Source organism: Poeciliopsis prolifica, unplaced genomic scaffold, assembly GCF_027474105.1.
Source record: "Poeciliopsis prolifica strain line A6 unplaced genomic scaffold, Auburn_PproV2 SCAFFOLD016, whole genome shotgun sequence".
Taxonomy (NCBI): Eukaryota; Metazoa; Chordata; class Actinopteri; order Cyprinodontiformes; family Poeciliidae; genus Poeciliopsis; species Poeciliopsis prolifica.
Window position 1 is genome coordinate 5,250,643 of NW_026562391.1, and position 17,327 is coordinate 5,267,969.

General features: G+C 38.0%; 1 long non-coding RNA gene across 1 annotated transcript; it reads left to right on the top strand.

Annotated features, from left to right (window-relative positions):
• The first annotated feature begins 3,492 nt into the window (after nt 1-3,492).
• Nucleotides 3,493-15,754, top strand: LOC129366890 (uncharacterized). The gene is made up of 3 exons (XR_008606657.1): nt 3,493-3,582; nt 8,413-8,535; nt 15,592-15,754. It is a non-coding gene; the product is annotated as an uncharacterized LOC129366890 (long non-coding RNA).
• Nucleotides 15,755-17,327: the final 1,573 nt, after the last annotated feature.

The window sequence follows — 17,327 nt, forward strand, 5'->3', positions numbered from 1 at the left end:
TGCATGCATAAAAATGCATTATTCAGATGAAGACTTTCTCGTCATACATATTTTAAAAAAATAAAAAAAGCAATAACCACACAGAGAGGAGATTTATATTGAACTCCGAGGAGGTAAAATGCATCAGTGTGCAGAGGAGCCTCTCTAACTGCCTGTATGATACACTCCTGCTGGATGATAGACGCAGATAGGTCAGGCTGTTCTCTGTGTCCCGCCTCGGGCGGTATCATCCCGGCTCTCTCCTGTGCAGCCATTGTGACAGTCATCATCTGTGGCTTGCCAAGTGAAAGGGACAGAGGCAGAGCAGGGACGGGCCAGGCCAGGTCACCGCTGGTTATTTAGGCCATTGTATTTGTCAGAGCGAATGTGTGGACTTTTAAAAATAGCTCCAGGTCTAATTGACACTTGGGTTTTATCGTGACGCTTTGAGGGGCCGAGGAAGGGCAGAAGGGGAGGCCCAAGGATTATTAGGTTGTTCGCTGAACGGAACAGTGGCTTCATGTTGCCAAAGCGGACCATTTGAATCTAAAATTTGCTGGCTTTGACTTTTGCTTCATCAGATATCCCTGAGTGGTGGACACAGGGTCAGTGCGGGCCTGAATGGAGCCATTGTTTGAACACAGTTGCTTCTTTCTGCCAGGAATTAAAAGAATGGGCCTGTAACTCATGATTACTCTTGTTACAAGCTCTATTTAGGGTTTACAGCTGAAGCATCTGGATATTTTTGACGTTTATTAGACAATAAAGAGGCTGTTTGAATGCAAAAGTATTAACACCGTTCAAACTTTTCCACAATTTACCACATCACAGTCACAAACTTTGATGTTGTTTATTGCGATTTCTTTCGATTTTCAAAACGTATGAATATGTATTGTTCCTCGTAAGTTGATACTCCCAATAAAAATCAGTGCAACACCTTCGGATGTCGCTTAATTAGTGACATCCAAAGTGTTTAAAGTGATCTCAGTATAAGTCGAGCTGTTGTGTGAAGGCCTCAAAGAGAAACAAAGGTATACAGCAGATAGGTTCGGCTTTGGATACTAAGTTTAAAATCTCAAGCTTAGAACATCACACAGAGTGCTGTCCAAACCAATCAGTCATCAGAAAATGGAGAGAGTGTTGTACAAAGACTAGACCATAAATATCTGGACACCCACCTAAACGGAGAGTCCAGGTTCAGAGGGCATTCCCTGCATGGCTCAGTGTGTAGTTGTCTTACTGTCTGAAAGTTGTGGGTTCAGTTCCAGGTTCTTCCTGTCGCATGTTAATGTGTCCCTCGGCAAGGCACTTCCAACATTTCTGGGAATCTGTGTATCGGTAATAAATATGTGTGTATCAGGGGAAAGTAGAATTGAATGTGAATTTGGCACAAAGCTCTTTGAGTTGTCAGTATGACTAGAAAATGTCTTTGTAGCTTCAGTTTGTTTACTCTTCGGATTTTAATTTTTAAAAAAGTCATATTCTGCACTGAACTCATGACCTGTCCAAGTTGTACCCGTTTCTCAACCAATGGCAGCTGGACTCTGACAAGGAATAGGCAGGTATGGACAATGAATGGAACAATCATTTTGCTTCCATTTTATAATCACAAATGTAGTTTTGTTGCATTCACACAATAGGGGTTTGTACCTGCAGCTCCAGAGCCGCATGTGACTCTTTCAAGCTCTTCAGAACCTAAGAAAGGCTTTCTATGTATTTTTGTTCAAATCTTTAAAGGTCAATTCTTACATAGGTTAAATTAGATTTTTAAAAGAGACTGAAGGTAAAATGGCTCTTTGGGTGGCGAAGGTTGCTGGAGAGACACAAAAATGACAAAAATGTAAAAAGAGTTACTTTGGCAAGGCTCACCTTGATGCTTGCTACATAAACACATGAATGTTGCTAAGTGTGGCTTCTGTTGTCCAGCTGTTTGTCTTGTCTCCATTCCTGCCTGGTAAAATGATCATGAATCTCAGTCAGCCTTTTTACTCTTTAACTAGATACTGTGATACGAGGCCTTTGCTTTACAATACTCGTCTGTTTCTGCTGGTCTCTCTGGTTCTTGGTTTCGTGCCCCACAGGAAATGGGTCCATTGTCCCTGGGAGAGGAAGTGGCCTGCAGCAGACCGGCCGCTCATTGGAGGGAGACTGCGGTAAATTATTAATCATCCCTGACAAAGAGAAGACACACACAGCCTGACGGTGGATGTCTACACTGGAATATTTCGAGAAGAATGAACAGTAGAGCTGCAGCCAGACACCTGTTTGAGTAGAGGAGGACTCTGAGAATAAGAAACAAGAATATCAACGTTGAGCTGTATGTGCGGCACAGTAGCAAAGTTGTTCATTCGTGATTCAACAGTTATGTTTAAGCACAAAATGTGAAAAGTAGCTAAGGATGAGTTCAGAGTGCTTGTTATGTACTGACACTCTCATCAAAACTCTTCAAGGCATCTGGTAAAGATATTTGTAAAGCTTTAAAATGAAAAATAAAATGTTGAGTTGCTGAATTTTACATGATAAATATTGCCACAGTGCTTTTAGCTTTGGATATATATTATTTTGTTTTCCCATTTTTGTGTGTGACTCTTGTCCAGCGTTGTTTGCCAGAGTTTAACTGCTTTCAGCTTTTTATTCTCCCAGAAGGACTGGTGTTGAAGACAAATTTCTGTCATGTTTGTGACCTTATTGAGATCAAAATACAACTAGCTTCCATGGATGACATGTTAAAAAAACCAAACAATTGTTCATTAATGTAGTACTTTTCCACCTCTGAATAAATGTGCTGAAATTAAGATTCGATTTAACTTAATGTTTTACAACTTATACCATTTTTACCAGGGCGGGCTAATATAACTGTGCTGGGAGATGTTTCTCATGCTTTTTATTATTTACTACTCTCTATGAAACTATTAATTTTCTAATATTGTTGGTAGTGTGAATATGAAACTAATGAAACAGCCAACCGCATGCAGTGATAAACAACAGGATCATAGCTCTGTTTTTTTTGTTTCCGTCGGTGGTTTGCCACTAGAGGGAGACAAGAGCCTAATGTAGAGGAGGCTATTCTGCAGCCAGTGTTTTGTGCTCATATCCTGAGTGTTGGCTTTCAAATGGGTTAAAATAGTTCTGCAGCATTTGCTACAGTCACAAGTGGGAACCTTTATTAGCATGGCGGTTGTTAAGTCAGAGAGGCAGCTAAAATTAGCATCCACTCCAGATGTTTTTAAAGGCACATCCAGGGTAAAGCTATTTGAAGAGATTCAGTCTGAGGTGTTTTTTTTTTTAATTTTTTAATTTATTTTTATCTGAAGTTCACCACAAACACATTTGTTTGTAAACTTAAAAACAAAAGTGTTAGATTTGACATTTCAGAAAAATTACCTACTGAAAAACCTTTAATTGTGTGTCTTTTACCGTCTTCAAAGCCTTGAAGCGTTAATTTGGGTGAAGGACTACATTACCCATGACACCTCGCTTCCTGGCTGACCAGATGGAACGCGGAGCCGACCAGCCGTGTGTGACAGTTGAGCCCCAACAAGTTCACTGTGGGAAACTTCAGAGGAGAACACGACCTTGAACCGCAGAGAACCAAGCTAACATGTGAGTTGGGACTTTTTCTCTTTAGTTTATGCGCACCTCACTCCTCAGCGGCCGCTCTGGTTTTTGTTCTGTCGCTTTGACGTTAGTTTGTGGTCGAATCGTCCGAACTTAGCAAGAGGGGAGGGGAGCCTCCACAGCGCCTCGCGCAGGAGATAACAACAGTATGATGAGTGGATGCTGTCATCTTTCAAACGACTTTCTGACGGTCTGTGTGGAGAAACTGAGCCTGACTCGAGTCATTCTGTCTTTGAACGTTAGAGTAAACACAAAATTAATAACTTTATGTCTTAGGTATATCAACCTATGAGGCTCAGCTATTATTGGTTTCCTAATCTTTTCATTTATCGATCAGTTTCTTAGCAAGCAGCTAAAAACGTTGAAGGTTGGACTCGTATTCAGAATATTTACATAAAAGATAAAGTTATCATTATATCCAGATATCTGGATATAACGATCAATTTATTGCGTTTGCAATTTTATGTTTGCATGTCTAAGATATATATGTATATATATTTTAAATGTCAAATGTTAAATGCTGGTCAGTTCGTCCTTTCATCAATTTATTACCTTTTCTCCAGCCCACATGTGGTGCCATTTTGTAATCCATTTTGTACATATGCAGAGTTTCAGCAAGGTACTGGAAAGCATAGAAATAAACAATTCAAATTGTAGGCTTTAAAAATGTTTAATATATCCACAAAATAGAACAAGTCATCTTTGGTCATTAAAATAAACATAAACATATGTTGGGGTTTTTTGTTTTCTTTACCTGGGTCTATTAAAGCTCTACCCTGTTTTTGCTCTCCAGTGCTCTTTGCTCTACTTTGACTTTTCTTTCTCACCTCCCATCTGTAAATATGCATCATGTTCTTCACATGTAAGTCAGTTCAGAGGTGTACACTGAGGTTGGATGGCATTTGCATTAAAATTTGAATGTGAATAACCAAGCAAAACGACAGGGACTTTAACCCCAGATCTCGGACCTGAGCCTTTAGTGTTCATAACTTACAGTAATGAAATGGTATACGTATGAAGAGATCGCATGCATCTGATGAGACAATGTAGGTCTCAGCCTTTTGAAAGTTGACTTGGGAACAATTAGTGATTTTTTTTTTCCCATATAATTTTTATTTGCTTATTTACCTAGGACTTTTCCATCAACTCAGTCTGGAGCCCATTTCGATTCCTCAATGTGATTTTTGAGCCAAGATTATGTGTTTCCAATTGAAGAATGAAGTTCCCGAACGTTAAATCTGGCTCCAGTCGAGTATCGTGGACTACCTGGTTCTACCGATTGGCCGGTCCAAAACAGATTGGCTGTTTTGGACCGGCCAATCTGAAGACGAGGAAACGACAATCACGGTGATGAACAAGGGCTGCAGAAGCGTGCAGGATGTCCGCTATCTTGCTACAACAATCTTTTTCTGTGTTGTGTAGCATTCACAACACCTCGGTTTTGTTCAGAAAACAAAGCACACTGAAACAGTTCTAGAACAAGAGTTTGCGCTACATGAGGACCAGAAATATTTCGATTTTGTACTTAAAATGTTTCTGTTTGCAAAAGATCTAGAATGATTTTGTTTTTTTATTTACAGTCATGTTAACTTTGTAATTGTTTTCTTTTCTACTTCAAGATTGTGCTAAAGAAATTATTTAGTTTGGCTTTACAGAAACCATTTTTACTGTAACCAGACATTGTGAACACATGTGAGGTTTGCTGCCTGGTCTAAACGCTGTGACTCACGAAGGATTTCAAATGATTCTCCGTACACAACCTGGTGGAACATGAATAGCGCCTTTGTGTGTTATCCGCTTTTTAATTCCCTGTGTATTCAACAGTGTTGAATGAGCTGTCAAATGGAGGTATTATCCAGAGGCAGAAAGGAATGAAACACCCATGTCCAGGCGTGGTTTATGAAGTAACGCTCAAGGTTAAGCAGGGCAGTGTTCACGAACAACAGCTAATAACTTTCAGTCTCTTTAAGTTCTTTGTTTATGTTATTAAAATCCTCCAGCAGCTCATCGCGTCAATAGTTATCAGTTTAGACAGTTGTACTGTAACGTGATAGCGAATTTTATGTAGAGTGACTTTACCTAATATGACAAAATATTCCTTGTGTAAAGTTTGGAGTAATTATAAGCAGCTAATGATTAATCAAACACATTATATTTTTAGACAGGTCAGAGAGGAGGCTGACACTACTTTCTACATGATGACGTCATTTAAATGCACTCTGTCGGCTTGAAACCGCTGCTTTCATTTTGGGCTGTTCTGATGTTGAGCTTGTAGTTTGTTACTATTGATTGCTTGCAAACAATATAGGAAGATAATTGGTAAAACTGTCAAAACAACTTAAAGCTTGACTATCAGTCATTTTTCATTGCCAGTAGTTCTTTTCTTTGTGCTTTTCCTAGTTGAAATAAGATCTAGTGTTGCATCCCAAGAAATTAGACAGTCGCCAACAAGTCAACCCAAACAATGAAACTAATTCTTTGTATTTTCTAAATTCATTAAACACACAGTAATGAAATATCAGCACTTATTTCTGTCAGTCTTCATGATGGACTCACAGCAAATGGAGACAAAATTCAAATTCTTAAAAAGATTGAAAATGAAACTGTATTTAATTAAAAAATGTCAGCCTGCTGAAAAGTAAGTTCACTTACAGAACTGTATCTGCACTCAGTACTTAGTTTGGACTCTTTTGGCTTGAATTACTGCATAGATGCAGCGTGGCACGAAATAAATCAGCATGTGTCTCTGCTGAGGAAGGCCAAATTGCTTTAATGGCAACCTTCGTCGTGCAGCATCGGCTCTGCTGTCTCTTCTCTTCCTTTTTAGAATACTTCATCGTTTCTGAGTGGGCTTCAGATCAGAAGAAACCACGGTCATTTGACTAGAAATGATACCTTTGGCAGTGTTGGCAGGGTGCTAAATCCAGGCAAAAATATAATCAGCATCACCTTCAAGCTTGTCTGTAGCAGGAAGAACGATGTGGTCTAATTTTTTTCTGGTTGCAATGACTTTGGACTTGATAAAACACTGTTGATTTTCAAATGAAGTATAATGAGTGAGTCTCCAGTATTTTTATCATATTAGCATGGAAAGGCCGCTTCCAGCTGTTTCTCTGGTTCAGGTGTAGTCTAACCTATGCTTGTTGCTCATCTCCTGCATACAGCCGTATGTAGAGATTCTTCCAGATTACAGTCATCCGCTTTGGGCCTGTCACAAGAAGGAATAAATCAATTAATCACACAATAAATTTAAACAAACTCAATAATTTCCATTGGAATGATTTAATGTTTTTCTCTCTTTCCACCAAAAACTGGATGACAAAGTCCTCAGTCTGGTGTTTTGGTCTCAACTTGCCCTTTTTTTGAAGGACAGTGTTTTTAATGGACACTTCATAATTCACTTTATTTGTTTTTTTGTTTTGTTTATTTATTTTGGATATTTAAAATGGATTCCAGCTCCAGTGATAAAAGTTAGTCAGAATTTAAAGTTTATCTTTTAGAATGTGTTCTTGCATTATTATTATTATGCCTTCACATTATGTAACTTGAAAAACGGTCTTAGAAAAACAATATTATCGTTTATCGCCATAACTTCTGTGTCTATTGTCCAGCAAAATTACTTATGACAGGACCAATCCGCTGTCGATTATGTGTTTTTGTTTTTCTACTGAACCGTTTCCTTCCACTCAACTTTCTATGAATATGCTTACATATGGTTCTCTGTAAAATACATAGACATTTTCTGACTCATCCACCAGGTTATCACTATAGTTTTTAACAATATTTCTGACTTGCTATATTTTGGGTTTTTAACATCTGTAAGCAATAATAAGACTTGAAACAAATTATTGTGTGCCACTGTTTGAATGGAATTAGTGAAAAATGTATACTTTGATCAGTCTTTTGCATTGCATCTGCAGTTAAAGCAGTAAAAGTGTATTTTATCTGTCTCATTTTTAACAGCACATTTGGTTGTTCCCTGAACAGCCTAGTTTTCTCCTGCAGCACCATGACTGGCAGTCCGAATGCTCTTTTGTGTCTAAATAAAAAATGGAAACGTACGCTCTGTGTACTTCTTTGTTGTTCGCAACTGACTTAAAACTTCAGTCAGGCTGGAACAACCTATAATAATACAACAAAGAAAAACAGAACAGTTTGTGTGCTTTTTAAGTATTTGAAGTTTTAAGTTTTGTAGTGGTTCCTAACATGTTCAACGAGATTTGACAAGCATTCCCCACTTCGCCCTTCAAAGATGTGTTTTTAGTGCAACGTTATGTCAAGGTCCAACATAGTTATAGTCGATTTCTCTCCCCTTTTTAATACAGTCTATTACTATATTTGGGCAAATAAAACTGCCAACAGCAGTAGCTGCCTGAGTGATTCATCTGCAGAATACTATTGGTCTCCTTCAGAACGTGTGTAATTAATCACAGATAGGACTCTGTAAATCAGTGACCAGCAGTGCTGGGAAACAAACTTGGGCTTTGGCTCAGTGATAAAGGTTGAACAGGATGATATCTGATTTGAATAATAACAGCTGGGAGCAGAGCTCGGCTTTTGGATGGATGCAAATAAAATGTGCAAATGAGGAAGTGGGAAGTTGTGACTTTTATCACAGTTTCTGACCATCGCAGACTTCCTGCTTCTTCTGGTTTTAAGTAGCTTCACTTTGTCCATTATGTCTCCACCCCACGGTGAGATAAAGCAGCACGCCTTTCTCCACCCCGGCCTCTCCTCTTCCTCCTCCTCTTGTCTCGTTCCCATGCCGGCCCCACCTCCACCCTGCCTCACTGTTGCATTCTCTCTTTCTGGCAGGACACACTTGGTGCAGGGAAGTAGCCGGCCGGTAAAGCAACACCAGCTGTAGAGAGCTTTTGTTTTGATGGGAATACGCTGAAGGAAGCCGCAGCACTCCTACACAGAACAACAAATGCAAAGGTAACTACTTTGACAGCACTGCAAGTCTTTTACATTATCAGCACAAGCTGGTGCGGTGTTCGCACTTTTCTGGTCTTGTGCTGCTGCTGTGATCCGTGGCTATTTATTGCAGTTGGCACCAAATCATTTACCTGCTGGTTTTCTCATTCTTGGCAGTTGTCGACACAATAAAACTATTGAAACCATTGTAGTTCTATGTAATGGTTTCTCAAGGTTAGCTGGTTGTTCAAAAGTAATTTGATTTATGAAAAAATAAATGATTACGTTTGTGTTTTATCCAATGTATACAATTCTAAAAGGCACTTCATGAGTTGTTTGATTGGTTCTTTGAATAAATGTTTGTCCATAACTGTAAATGTGCAAATGCAGGTGAAAAAATATAAAAACCAGGCATTAAAAGTGTAATTTTCACATTATATTCAGTTGTCCCCAAGAGTTGTTTTAAGTTGAATTTATTGCAGGCTTCTTTGAAGTATTGTTTTGCTTTCTCAGTTTAAAAAGTGTGTTCTAAAGATTATATGTTGTGTACTAAATTTATGTACTATATGTTAGTCATTGTTTGGTAACTGTCATTTAGTCACAATTCAGAGACCTCTGTACTTTACCATTGAAGTGCCCAAATTGAAATTGAAACTGTAAACCCAGCTTACCCTTTGAGCCTCGACTTTGGTCAGCTTAGACAAAACTTAGGATAAAAATTAATTATTTAAGGTACATCTTCTGAGCTGGCAGTTTCATTTGTGGTTTAAAGGTCAGTAACTCAGTTAAGAGAAGTTGTATTTTCTTTGGCCAGATCTCATAGATCAGCATGATGAACCTGTAGGGTTTTTTTAAACTAGAAACAGGATTTACCCCTTGCAGGTTGAGTGTATTTCTCTTTAGAAGGGTGAATGTCTTGGTATTTAGGTTTTTGAGACCACTTTCCTTTCATGTGGAGTCGCTGTCCAGATTTAGCTCTGCCAGTTGTCAGGGTGACATTCCTGTTCAACTCAACTCTTCTGTTGCTTCCCATGCTCTTTTTACACTTTTATCCCTGTTTAATCTCCCTGTTAATTTTAGATAAACAAAATAATAAACATTAACAATTGCTATATTGCTTAAAAATACACCAAATTTCATTATTTCTTAATTGCTTAAGCCTTGCTGTATTGTATTTAGGCTCTTTTTTCATAATTTTCTTTTGTTTCACAAGTTTCATTTTTAAACAGATGCATTATTGCCAACAGATTGTTGTGGATATCATTTTACAACTCGCCTGTGTTGTATGACATTGATCTTTGACCATGTGATGACAGGATTCAGCCTCTATTTCCTCTTCCTGCCAGTTTCAAAATGCCGCCAAACCTTTACGCTCATTGGAATATTGTTAGGAGGGATATCAATGTAACGGCTACCTACACTGCCTCGTAGGAAGCGTAGGTTACAAATGATTAACCAAACAGTTCTTGTAATTTGAAGGTGACTACAGAGGAGATTGGTCCCTCAGATAACGTCCGTTTCCTATATGATGATGTCAGCTTGAATATGGCAGTTTCATTTTGATACATTTGACTTGTACCTCTATTTATTTTTTATGTTTTGGATAAAAACATTGTATATAAACATTTAACTGAAGCCTTAAAAGCCAAAATTTGTAGATTAGCTTGTTCTTGTTATTAACTAAATTTTTTTATTTTTGTCTCATTATATGGTTGAGATGTAGTTAAATACTGAGATGTTCTTCTGTGTTTGTGTGCATAATTGGAGCAATGAAGCGTTTGGGTTTCTTGGCGACACAGATACAGCTTCAACACTTGTCAAACAATAGTCTGCACTTCGATTGCACTATAAATGTCTTGTGATCTGTGTCTAATCAGGCTGCCGTGTGGAAACTGCACTGCAGTCGTGAGCTGGTGGACGTCTTATCTGTTCACTAAAGCATATTGCAGATACACTGTTGGATTACTGTTCTGACTGATAAGGAACAAATATTTATTTCAGGATCATTTGATGATATTGGATGGTTTTTAAAGATTGGTTAAATAAGGGAAATTAAAAAAACAGCAGAAAGTTCAGAATAAATGTATTTATTAAAGTGATTTTGTCTGTGTTTCATAATTTAAGCATATAAGATCAAATAAACACACACACACACATATATATACTGTGTGTGCATGTGTATACTTATTTATCGGTGGTATTATGTATTTCACAGGCACATAAAGCCATTTCATAGCACATTTAAAAACGGTGTTACCTTCAGTTGTTATACAAATTCTGTATACATCAAACATGACTTAAAATAAATTTGCCTTTGCAATTTGATGCCTTGAAACATCAATCTTAGGACTGAGAAGTAATTTGTATGATAAGCTCAGCAGGCACCAGGTATTTGCTAATTGCTGCTACTGCTAGTCTGAAGGAACTGAGTAGAGGAAGGTGCTCTGTGCAGCAGACTGCACCTCCAAAGAGGAGCTGCATGGAAATAGGTGAGGTTTTGTGGGAGCAAGCATTTAGGCACCCCTGAAAGGTTCCCCGGGGAGATTCCTCAAACATGCTTGAAACAATCAAAGCAACACTCCAGGTATAATTATGATGAGAAAATTGCATTATAACATGCTATAAAGCTCAAAAAGGTTGATTGTACACCAACCTGCCCCTTAAATGAGTTTGTGTAATGGGCAACCTAAGATGCACTGTTACTGTTCATAACTTAAAATTACTGATTTTCTAATTTAACTTTAGTTCAGTTTGTTTTTTTGTTGTTCCATGAGTATTTTCTTGTTTCACCTTTCAGACTTTAGAAGTAATGAAGCTCCTCAGTTGCACTAAACATGTTTGTTGTTGTTTTGAGGCGTACAGGTTCAGCCGTGGTTCATGTTGAAGTTTGTTTGGATTCCAAAGGATTTGGAGCTGCTGCTGTTAATCCTGTTCAGAATTTTTTCCCCATTTTGTTTTTTGAATACAGTGTGAAAAACATTTGCTGTCTTGAGGCGTTATCAATTAGATGACTCGTGTCATAAAACAAATTTTAATCGTAGAAAAACTCAAAAGCAGTTTTCAAATCATTTATTGAGTTAAAAACCAACATAAACTTTCATCATCACATGCCCAAAAAAACGCCACATACAACACATGCAGATGACAATAAGATAGAAATGGTAAACATCGGGTATTTATATTGGCCCAGTTTTACTTGTCGGGTTGTTATGAATACATTTAAAAAGTGACCAACTTGTTAATGTCAGTATAGCATGGACCACTGATTAAACGTTTGTTTGGGCTTTGTTTTGCTAAATGGAGAATCACAATTTTCTGAGTGAAGTGAGATTCTACATGTTAATCTAGTATCACTGGTGGAAAAAAAGTATCCTCTTTGTTTTAGGAATCCTAAATGGCTTAAAATGTGTTCGATATGAATATGATGTCATCAGCTGCACAGTATATCTCAACATCTCTGTGTGCAATATGCATATTCTGACAAAATTGCTTAGACTGCAATTAATGTTAACGAATCATTCAGGTAGCAAGAATTCAGGATATCAAGTCCCTGAAATACATTTTGTTTAATTCAGCATAAAAATGTTTTGAAAAGGTGAAGAGGCAGTAAAGTGGTGAATGTATTGGGAAAATACAAGTTGTTTAAATCCCACCACGTAAACCTAAAGCGACGTTTTCAATAGAACCTCATTGTTCAGATGGAAACTGGGCTGGAGAAGCTCAAGCCTTCTTACTGCAGCAGCTGTTTGGTTTAAATCTATTGTTCAGATGCTACACCTGTCTTAAATTGTGATTTCTTTATTGTTATTAAAGTGTAACAGTGCTAATTATACACTAAACAGACTTGTTTGACAAGTGTTGGTCTTGGTTGGAAGATGAGAATCTACAATGTGTGACATCTTTGTCACGTGTTTCTTGTTACTTTGTTACACATTAAGTCAATGTTTCTCAACCTTTTTGGCTTGTGACCCTCAGCAAACAAAGCACAAGTGGCAGAATCTCTTGATGGGACATGTTCACTCCACCTATATGGTCTATTTGGAAGAGTGGCAAGATTTATTCAATTAAATTCATTATCAACTTAAAGGAAGACTTGTCCAGGACACTGGGCTGCAAGGTTTGACTCACTGGAGTAACATGTCCACAGTAGTCAAGGGAAGATCAAGAGAGTGTGAACATGTTCAAAGGTTATCAGCTGTAGAGTAGCTGTCACAAATGAGTTTGCTAATTTACTTATTTAAATGAAGTTAAATGCTGAAGTACAGTAATAAAATTAACATTTATTGTTTTTAGTACTCTGAAGATTAGCATAAACCATCTCAATTTTCCACAAATTGAAGATAATTTTGATTTAATTTAAAGATGAATCACCTTTTTCTGTCTCTTAAGAGGTTGAAGTAAATTGATTTCTTAGCATGTAGACTTTGTAAATTTCCAGTGAGAATGGTGAATTAAAAAGTCCTTAATAGTCCTGACAGTCCTTGAATGCATGTGTCCTGGCCTCCCTCCCCCCATGGTTGCGCCTCTATGTGCCTTGTCTCACGTACACACCCTCCTCGAAGGGCATTGTTTGCTCAGAGAACCAGTGCAGAGCTCTGCAACGCCGCTGCTCCGGTCCACTCTCCAAGGTCAGCGGCAGGCTTTGCTGCTTGTGTTTTACAGGTTCAGCTCTGATATGACTTCAGACCAGCTCCATGAACCACTCCATCCTAAAACTGATTCATTATGTAACAAAATTAAAGCCTTGTTGTGGGATATGCTTTTGAAATTTCCTGTTGGCATTTTAAGTTTCCACTTTTTGAGGTTGCTGCACTAATCTTCTCTTGAGCTCTTTTATTTTCTGCTGGAGAAACATCCTAGATTATTACTCCAATTACTTTTTTTTTAAAAAAAGCAGGATGGCAAAGAATTGCTAAATGTCTAAAAACATATATATCTCAAACACATAAAATTTTGTGTATTTTTTGTCTTGTTTCTAGTATAAATATCTTAGTTTTGTCTTATTTCAAGTGTATTAACTTACAAGTAACTTTTCAGCTGTTAGTTTTGTCATATTTCAGGTGCATTAAGGTACTTGATCTAGAAACTAGACCAAAAATACTTGGTAAGATTTTTTGTTTCTGTAACGTTTCCCTTCTTCTCACCCTTAAGGGATAGTTTAACTTCTCATTTGGCTGCATTTTTATTGAATCATCCTCAATGGTTACCAACCACTAAATCAAATCTGACTTTGTGCTGCTGACTTCAAAGGATTTGGCATTTTCCACTTTTGAACTTTTGAGGTTAATCGCATGATATGAATTTGGAAATTATTCACCCACTGTCATTTCAGACTTCATACAGAAAGATCAGACTGACGTAAGAGGCTAAATCTGTGTGGTGTCAGTTGTCAGACCTCGCTTGGGGGAGACAGGATTAATGGGGACGTGTTGGCCACAAGCAGGAACACTCAGCTGATTGAAAGCATTTAAGACGGAGGCCAGGAGTGACGAAGCAAAAAGAGCCTCCACACGACTGATACTGATATGTAGAGATAGTGGGGAATTAAATGCAGTTAATGAATCATGATTGCTGTATTTCAGTTGTCATGTGCCAATGCATGTGTCCGTATGCACCCTGATAGCCCTGCGGCAGCAGCTGTAATTAGGCCTCTACCCTCTGGTCAGCATGTTTTATCGACTGCAATAACTGGGTCGAGCTATCAAGTGTCCTTTTGTTACCAGCCTGGACAAAGCTTCAAGGCTTTATGTAACTTTGGTAAATATGAGGCATCATTTTAATAATAAAACTCTCTTGAGGGCTCAGCTGTTTAAACTGGGTGAGAACAGAGAGGTCTGAAAGGTGGGCTTAGTTTCTCAATGCGCTGGTGGGAGAAAAAATTTGAGTGAAAACACCACGGTTTAGAAAAAAAACCCAACAAAAACATTTGCAAAGCCTTCATAAAAAAAAAACAACAAAAAAATCTGATTAATCTCTTAGAATCCTTGTTTCCAAATGCTTTAGCTTCAGTTTTGGACCCTCAGAGGAGATCTTGACTCTTGTAACAATGGCTCCAGGCAACAAATGTTTTGTGTATAATTCATACAGCAGATTGTTCCTCTGGCTTTGCATTGTGTTTATAGTGGTGAAATGTTCTGCTGAAGAACCCGATCTCTGTGGCTCCAGGCTGTTGTAACTCTATCTTTGTGACCCTAAAACTCAGACCTTTAACATAAAGAATACTTTAAGGAAACATTGGAGTAAAAACACACATTTTGTATTCAGTCAAAGTGAAAACACTTGTTTTATTATTAAAACGATGCCTCATATTAATAAAAGTTACATAAATATCTGGAGTGGCTTGGATCAGAATCACGAGAACGTGCTTCTAATGCCTGGTGCAAGTTGAAGTTATAGTTGGTTACAGTTCATATCTCATGAGAAATATCATAGAAAAAATAACAGAAATAAAGAGCAAGTTATATTCAGTTATCCAGAATTGTATCAGAACTAAAATACAGTAATTTCTCTCCAGATGAATCAGAGACTGCACTGTACTGTAATTCAACTTTTAGTAAAACCTGTCCGTGCATTTCAATTTGTTGGCTTGTAAAATAAAATATACTAATAATCGAGGCTAACCCAAGAGAAAAAAATACATAATACTGTTTAAAACTGTGATATGTGCAACTTCAAGCATTTGTGGAACATTTTTTAATGTAATCATTGCTAATGCTGTTTAATTATTTAAATATCAAATGATATAATGAGCTATAAGAAAGGAGAAAAAAGCTATTTATCAACTCAACTGTTGTGACGCAGACGTGTTTCATACTTTGCTTTTTCTCCTTCAGTGAGTTTATTAAATTGAAAGCAAATAAAAGACAATATATGCTTCTCCCAGTGGTCTATTTTCTGTAATAGGGTGTCTTGGGTCTTCATCTTTAACAAGTATTTGATTTTTTTTTTTCTTCTTTTTGTTCGACGTTATGCAAAATTGAAACTAGAAAGTTATTTTCAAAAGTATCTACATTCATGCATTGTTCTACTCACTCGTCTTTGTTTTGTCTCTTCCTTCTCTGGTACTTTCCTGCTTAGGCTTCACCTGCAGGTTCACAGAGGCTCCAATGACCTTCACTTCTCTGTTTGGCCCCTAAGCCACTAAAAGGGCGCCCAGCTTAAAGCTCCTGTTCACCCTGAACCCTCTACCCCGAGGCAAGCTGTCCCACCCTTTGTCCTCTCCTTCATCACCTCCTCCGGCTCGTCTTTCTCCTCCCTCCTGGCATCCACAGACCCATCTGGACTCCCAGTTAGCCCTCTACCCCAATGAGGGGCAGAGGGAGGCAGCGGGCACCCTGGATGGTGACCCTCAGCCTCTGCAGCATTCTACACCCAGGAACGTCTGTGACTCGGCGCAGCAGTCCCACCACGATGCGTCCACTATAACAGGTACACCGTTTTATTTTAAAAGGCAGTAATGGCCAAACATTTGTATGTCTTGTCTTTACGGGATACCAAAGAAGAAATTAGCACATTTAAAGGCTACAATTGGTGAATATATGTCAAATTTATGCCAAAAGTCAATATTTACAGCGTAATCCTTCGTAGCTTTTTCAGTTCACTCTGACATTTTGGAGATGAACAAAAACATCACTGATATTAATTCATTCTTAGTTCTTGAAGTTTATCAACACTTTCCTGACTTCATTCATTGTTGTGTTTTTCTGGTTTTACTGTAAGTCCACTGTCTTTCATGAGAAGTAACTCGTGGATATAATCATCCTCATAATCTGAGTGAGAGTGAGATTATTTTTTACCAGAATGTTGGGCAGTTTAAAACTAGTAGGAAAATTTAACTGTTTAGACTGTGGTCTGGAGGCCAGCTCTCTTTAGGTTGGTTTTTATGCAAAATGATGTTGGACTAAACAAACTTACACAAAGATGTAAGTTCTCTAAATAACTTATTTAGATAGTTTATCAGCAAAAAAAGAAGTTGATCTGGGGTTGGTTACACTTTTAAAAGAAAATCCTAGGGCTTATTGTATACTCTTGAATGTTCTGAATTTTTCTCCAGTCCATCAATCCTGTTTAAATGATGTATTCAAACTTTATTTCTCCGGTAAGGTAACATTAACTTTACATGTAAGGCCATTTTTAATGTTGACACTGATTCATTGCTAATCTTTCACCCTTTTCTGCTGATAATACTGAAATAAAGTGATAAACAAAACAATACGCATTTTCTAAACGTTAACCATTAGAGGGCAGTGCAGCTGCATCGCTGACACATCAATGCTGTTGTTAATTTTAATGTTGCTTTCTTTTTCTTCTCCCCTCATTCCTGAACCTGCACATTCATGAATCCCCAAACCCTCGGTGCTCAGACCTTTGCTCAAACCTGCCGGAGCTGGAGATAGTGAGTCTGCTGTCAGAAGGTCAGCCCAAGTACACCCTCAGAGCAGACACCGTGTTCGGATATGACAGTGACGACTGGCTGCACACCCCTCTGGTACCACCAGAGGTCGTACTGGGACTCACTTATGAACAGATCGAAGAGACCTTCAAATATTTCTGTGAGTACTGCTTGTTTTCTACATGTTGTGTGGTGTGAGGCAGATGAGGTCTCAGGATGAATAAAACAATATCCTTTTAAAATCTAATATCAAACATTCAGATATTTTTATTTTCAGATCATATTTTCTCTCAAAGCATTTTACTGCAAAGCTGGTTAAACCACTCCTATTTAATTCACTATAAACTTTTGCACAAGGTCTGGTTCAATCTTCAGCAGGGCTGCGTTATACAGCAGGACAAACACAGTGAAAGATTTTGGA